The sequence below is a fragment of the Palaemon carinicauda genome, chromosome 28, assembly GCF_036898095.1.
Source record: "Palaemon carinicauda isolate YSFRI2023 chromosome 28, ASM3689809v2, whole genome shotgun sequence".
Lineage (NCBI taxonomy): Eukaryota > Metazoa > Arthropoda > Malacostraca > Decapoda > Palaemonidae > Palaemon > Palaemon carinicauda.
This window is the reverse complement of record NC_090752.1, coordinates 80,541,127-80,548,626: the sequence shown is the minus strand read 5'-3', so window position 1 is coordinate 80,548,626 and position 7,500 is coordinate 80,541,127.

Sequence of the window (7,500 nt, the reverse complement as noted above, 5' to 3'; positions counted from 1 at the left end):
GTTATCTTTTCCTTTTATTTTGAATTTTTCTACAAAATGTCATAATGTTTTGAGCTTTCTCCTAGAACAGGATGGGGGCAAGTTAATTAAAGACGGGTGGCAGCGCCGGACAAAGGCTTCCATAGAATAGTTTAGGAAAGAAGTTTCGGAAGTCTGTCAGGGTCGTATCAAGTTGTCTTCCAAGCCACAGGAGGTGTTCTAAACGATTCAGGGTTATTGTGCCAGGCCATTGTTAGTCGTCTGAACGACGACCTTCAAATATACTTTGCATAAATCAAATTACTTGAACTGAAATTTACGCCATTCTCGTAAATGACCTCGCATGCCTGTTTCATTTGACCTGTTATTGTGATTTATTCGAGTCATTAACATTGATAAAATGATGTGGATAATAAATATGGATGTATTTTATCTCATCCAGGATTACGGGTTGAAATGTTTTTTTCTAACTGTTGGGAGCAATACATTGTTTGCCGACATATTGACATTATATTAGAATACCACGTGTCTGCTTATTTTGGGACAGTATTTCTTGTGTCTTCTCCATTCTGAATAAAGGTTTTCTTCTTGTGTACTGTCTTTTATCGAGTTTCTTTTCTCATATATTTAAGGCGTGGATATCTGATGTTGTTATCATTATCATCATTATTATTATTATTATTATTATTATTATTATCATTACTATTATTATTATTATTATTATTATTATTTTTATTATTATTATTATTATTATTATTATTTTTATTATTATTATTATTATTATTATTATTATTATTATATTGTAAAACAAATAATGAAAATAAGATAAAGCTGAAATCCTACGTCCTGACCCTGTGGTCATTAAACTTGGGAAGTGCATTGCCAGTGGTTTGTAATTATAATTTACATAAGAAAGTACTAAAAATTGCTTAGGTTATTATTATTAATATAATTATTACTGCTGATATTGTTGATATAACCCCACACATATATAAACACATAGACGCACACAAGAATGTATATAATATTCATATGTATACATATCTTATATCCTATATCTTTATTTACAAATATAACTTATATACTGTATACATTATACATAAAAATATATATTTGGATATGAATATACAGTACACACACATATACGCACACACACACACACATATATATATATATACATATATATATATATATATATATATATGTGTGTGTGTGTATGTGTGTGTGTGTGTGTGTGTGTGTTTGTGTGTATACTAATCTGTATATAAATAACTTACAAATATATACTTATTTATTTATTTATATAACGTGTTTTCATTTACATATGTATATAGATATATTTGAATTCATATATGCATATATACGTATGCATGTATACATATATTTATATATATTACTATCAATGAATGATATAAGGAACATCACATAGACGGCAACTCAGGCCACGGTGCAGTGGGTATGATACAGCCCATATTAAAGTGAGCTTTGGGTTTATGGTTAGCCTCCCTATTAAGAAAACCAAATGTCACACGTCAGATAATCGGCGAAGGTAGGAATGCAAACAACGTATTCAAATGGCGATGGTTGGTAACCACAAATTCGCTAACCTCATGTAAATGTGTGTGGAACAAGCAAGTGGTCATGGTAATTATCAAAGTCTGATTTTATGTGGAACCATTACTTAATTATAAAACCATTAAGGCATGAGCATGTTTGAAAGGTTTAAATTCCACTCATGAACGGCAAAGGGAAGGACCATATATACCTAAGATCAGCGCCCAAGCTATCTCTCCACCCAAGCTAGGACCAGGGAGGGCTAGGCAATGGTTGCTGATGATTCAGCAGGTAGACCTATAGGCTACCCAAAAGCCCCCTTCCTTAGCTCACAACGATGGGGAGGTTGCAGACACTACAAGAAACTATCGAGCTTGAGTGGGACTCGAATCTCATTCCGGCGATTGCTAGGCAAGGTTGTTTCCAATAGGCCATCACGATCCTGGGTCAATAGAAATTATTGTATGAACGCGTGAGAGTTATTATATAAATCGATGGGAGTTATATACATAGGCTAAACAAAGGAAACAGTTTAGTATGAATGTCTCCTGTTTTAATGTCTACTACTTAAGCCGTATAATCCAACAGTATTATAAACTCTACTTGCATGGGAAGACCGTATTCTGTAATGCATAATGTTCACACTAAGAGCCATTTCTAGCGTAGTGAGAGACATGAACCTCCTGGGCAGTACAGTGGCAACGGGTTCGCCTGGCATTTGCATAGCAGCAAATCGACCCCAGTCCATAACCGTAAGTTTAATATGTTTACTGGGGAGGCTACTGCTTTGTTTGGGCACGGGCTGGGCTTCCCCGGCTGACGTTCTGGTGATTATCTATTCTGAAACTGGAACTGAAGCCAAACCCCTTTGCCTTTACCTTTAAATGCACAGAATTTGCATGAATATAACATGTGGTGGAATACATTCAGTAAGGTAATGTGAGTTATTGCTTGGAAGGAGCCATTGCCTTGATACGCACAACTTTAAAGAAACCAGAAGGAAATGCGGCAAATGGAGTGTTAGCAGCAGCAACGACAATCTATTGCTCAATGAAGCATTTCATCATCAAGGAGGAAGAGGAAATTCTACTTAAGCATTCCTTTGCCTTCCCGTCAATGGCTTCGATGTGGTGAAGACTCGCTCCCCAACAGTAACTTTCTAGTTTTGCATTTGCATAGTCAATTGCGTCCCCAGTGTTTGTAGGTAAATTTGGTCCTATTCAAGTTAAAGAACTGTTCTCAAATGTCCTGTTCCTGAAGCTTGTGTCATTACCAGTCCCATCGGAATTGAAGTGGCTGCAAAACTATGTTTCGCTACACATCTTGCTCAAAATGACCTTTGTAGTGTTTGAGGATAAATCAGAATTTTGCTTTATTTCATTCAATCCTATTTTCATTTACAAGAGTTATTTGATACCCAACATGAACCTTGGACAATTTCAGTTGTCACTCACAATCAAACCACCCTTTTTTCATTAGACTGACTTGTAGCTTTATTTAAAAAGTTTTGATCGCTATAAACCTGTTCCGCTTGAATTGGAGAGGAAACTATAAGGAAATGGTTGAGGTTCGTCTTTATAACAAAATCTTTGTTGAAGCTGGATTTACTCTGAATGAATAGTCTTTTCTTCTAGCACAGCGAAGCTTTATTTTAATTGATTGATTTGAAGTTTTCTGGCATCCTGTCATCGAAAGTCACTGACACCGATATCGTTTGTTATAAATAAAGATTAAAAGAATAATCAATCAAAACCAGAAATATAAATATGTTATATAAGTTAAATAGCATTAAGAAGACCTGCTTTTGACATAAATTTTAAAATGCCACTTGCATTGTACGATACATCATGTCCAAGGATCTTAGCAAGGATGAGCCTGCCATCTTCACCCCGAGCCTCGGATATCTATTTACGATAGAATTAATCTCAGTTAATTTTATTTTTATTAATTAAAGTCAAGCTTTCCCATCATACGTGTATAGTATGTCTTATGAAATTAGTTATAGCTACTTTTTGTATTGATTATAAGACAATTTTGTTATTTACATCTCATTATTCTAGAATATTTGATTTTGTAAATAGTATCTATAGACAATTTTCTTTAAGTAAATACATCCATTTCTATATAAAAGGAACATAATCTGATTAGATACTTTAAATATTTAAAGGCAGCTCATGAATAGAAGATGCTAGAGATAGTGACAATGCCCTAGAGACTGGCTATACACCGTATTATTATTATTATTATTATTATTATTATTATTATTATTACTAGCCAAGCAACAGCCCTAGCTGGAAAGGCAAGACGCTATAAGCCCAAGGGCTCCAACTGGGAAAAATAGCCCAGTGAGGAAAGGAAATAATGAAATAAATAAATGATGAGAACAAATTAACAATAAATCATTCTAAAAACAGTAACAACGTCAAAACAGATATGTCATATATAAACTATTAACAACGTCAAAAACAGATATGTCATATATAAACTATAAAAAAACTCATGTCAGCCTGGTCAACATAAAAACATTTGCTCCAACTTTGAACTTTTGAAGGTCTGCTGATTCATCTACCCGATTAGGAAGATCATTCCACAACTTGGTAACAGCTGGAATAAAACTTCTTGAATACTGTGTAGTATTGAGCCTCATGATGAAGGCCTGGCTATTAGAATTAACTGCCTGCCTAGTATTACAAACAGGACAGAATTGTCCAGGGAGATCTGAATGTAAAGGAGGGTCAGAGTTAAGAAAAATCTTGTGCAACATGCATAATGAGCTAATTGAACTACGGTACCAAAGATTAATATTTAGATCAGGAATAAGAAATTTAATAGATCGTAAGTTTCTGTACAACAAATTAAGATGAGAATCAGCAGCTGAACACCAGACAGGAGAACAATAATCAAAACAAGGTAGAATGAAAGAATTAAAACACTTCTTCAGAACAGATTGATCACCGAAAAACTTAAAAGACTTTCTCAATAAGCCAATTTTTTGTGCAATTGAAGAAGATACAGACCTAACGTGTTTCTCAAAAGTAAATTTGTTGTCGAAAATCACACCTAATATTTCAAAAGTTATACAAAGTTAACGAAACATTATCAATACTGAGATCCGGATGTTGAGGAGCCACCGTCCTTGACCTACTTACAATCATACTTTGAGTTTTGTTAGGATTCAACTACATACCCCATAATTTGCACCATGCACTAATTTTAGCTAGATCTCTATTAAGGGATTCAGCAACCCCAGATCTACATTCAGGGAATTGAATTGATGCAAAGAGAGTAGCATCATCTGCATATGCAACAAGCTTGATCAGCGCCCAAGCCCAATCTAGGACCGGGGAAGGCCAGGCAATGGCCGCTGATGACTCAGCAGGTAGACTAATAGGATATCCCAAACCGACGATCCTTCGCTAACAAGGATGGTGAGGTTGCAGACACTGGAAGAAACTATCGAGCTTGAGCGCTGTTCGAACCTCAGTCCAGCTGACTGCCAGCCAGGGACGTTACCAATAGGCAACAAAGCCCTAAGAATAAATCATGAACATGACTTTACAGTGTATAAACAGTCTTACTGTAAAACGTTAAGTAAAATTGTCGGAAATTATAATAAAAATGTTAATTAGTAAATGATGAAGATTTTTTTTTTGTTTTTTTTTTGACGGACTCAATATACGAGCACATATAGAACAAGTTACATAATTGTATTTAAAATTTGTATTTGTAACCGTATTTGACTTGAACGTAACCATCTTTAGTAATACCAGTAGTAGTAATAGTATTGATAAAATTGGTAAACTTAGAACCAAACCCACCATCATGAGAAGAGTAAAGAATACTAAAGAATAAATCTTAACTTAACGATTCATTTGTTTCTTTCTCGAGCGATGTGACTGATGATTTGAATATACAAACATAATTAACTGCCTTTGTCGTTATTATCAAAGAACACATATCATCTGTTATTAATAAAGTCCTTTGATTCTGAAAGAAAGACCGGGTGTAAAGAAGTTTTAAAGTAGGAAACGGGAGATAAAAAGTGGAAGTTTTCTCAAACACATAATGGACAAAAGATTTAAAAGGTCCATTATTTACGGAAGGTTACTCTAATCAGACAACGAAGACATCAATGAAAACCAATAAGAAAGAAAATGTGAAGTCAAAATGCTCACGGTTGGGTAGAGGGAGGAGAAGGAAGAGTTACTAATATAAAAAGATTGGAGAGTTCTATAGGTCATAGGTTTGAGTCCTTGGCCAGGCAGAAATATTTATCAAAGGAATTTCCCTATGGGTCAGATATCCCATGGCAAAGCGAATTCGATCTTAAAAGGTATTTGTGGCTTAACCGAATATATATATATATATATATATATATATATATATATATATATATATATATATATATATATATATATATATATATATATATATATATATATATATATGTATATATATACATATATATATATGCATATGTATATAAATATGCATATATATATATATATATATATATATATATATGCATATATATATATATATATATATATATATACATATATATACAGTATATATATGCACACACTCCTTGTTTGAGATAATATATTAGCTATAGGACACCATATGATCAACAATTAGGGAGCCATTGTGGAAGTCTTGTATACGTTCGTTGTGATGTTGTACAATCTGACAAAAGGAGAAAATACACCTTTTTCATTATTTGACTTCAAATTCCAAGGTCTTGTATAGCAATATACCTTTTCTTCTACTCTGAGATTTGAATGGTAGATATCCTTTATGGGGCGATGTTCTAGCAACCACAAGGAGCAATATAATAATATCAGTTGTGGAAAGTGATGATGTAGGACTCCTTAATACCAGAGTCCAAGGTTGCTCTTTCAATAGCAAGCTCTAATTGTTCTCTTAACTTTGATTGGAGAACGTTAGATATTTGGCATATAAGGGATCATGCACCATAAAGACCAACAATAATCCATCTTTGCAGAGATTTTCCACGATGGAACATTCATAAGGCGGACTGGGTTAGATTTCAGGAGCTAAGCCAGATAGAAGGGAATGCAAAAGTCTGAAAATGTAGATGATTTTACAGACTTTCTTAATGAAACTCTTCATATAACAGGAACCAATTCCATTCCCAAAATCACAGGGTTATTCAAATGGTGAACAGTCCCTTGGTGATGCTATGAAAGTAGCTAGGCGCCAGTCTTGGATATCACTTGTCTCTTCAGTCAACAGTAGAACACCACCATCATCTGTATGCAGTAAAGTCAAAACAATAGCTGGCAAATTTACCCAGAAACCACCACCAGTGTTGAAGGCGAATGGTCAGTATGTGACTAGAGCACCTGAGGTTAGCAATGCTTTGGCTGGGCATTTCTCCAATGTATCATGCAAAGTGTGAAGCAGCTTATGGTCACCAGTATAGAAACATTGAGGAACGAAAACTGTTATATTTTACAACAGAAAAGGGGAATCTTATTACAGTATTTTGCGTTATCAGACCTGTGAAGGAGGCGAGAGAGAAAGGAGGCTTTAGCAGTACATCGTTCGGGAGAATAGTCTTGTGTGACCAAACCCCTCGTAAGGCGTTTATATAATAAAGATCCTTTAACGAGTTTCCATAGCAGAGTTATGAAGAAACAATCCCTTTCAATTACTAGAACAGTGCTGTCCTCATACTACTTCACGCTGCTTAATTGTGTCTTTTAGACTTTGAAAAATTTTGTAGATGTTTTATTTAACTTAGAATAGGACAATTGCGAACTCAACTTTCAGGTGGAAAATGTTGTAGTTGCTTCATGGGTCCTATAATAGTTTCAAAGGAGTCAGTCAATTAAGACACAAAGCTGGCTGAGAACATAGGGGTAAAAAGGGAGATTAGGTTAATTTGGCTAGATGGTAAATAGGCAAAGAGCACTATCTGACGATGGGGCAGAGAGGGTTGTT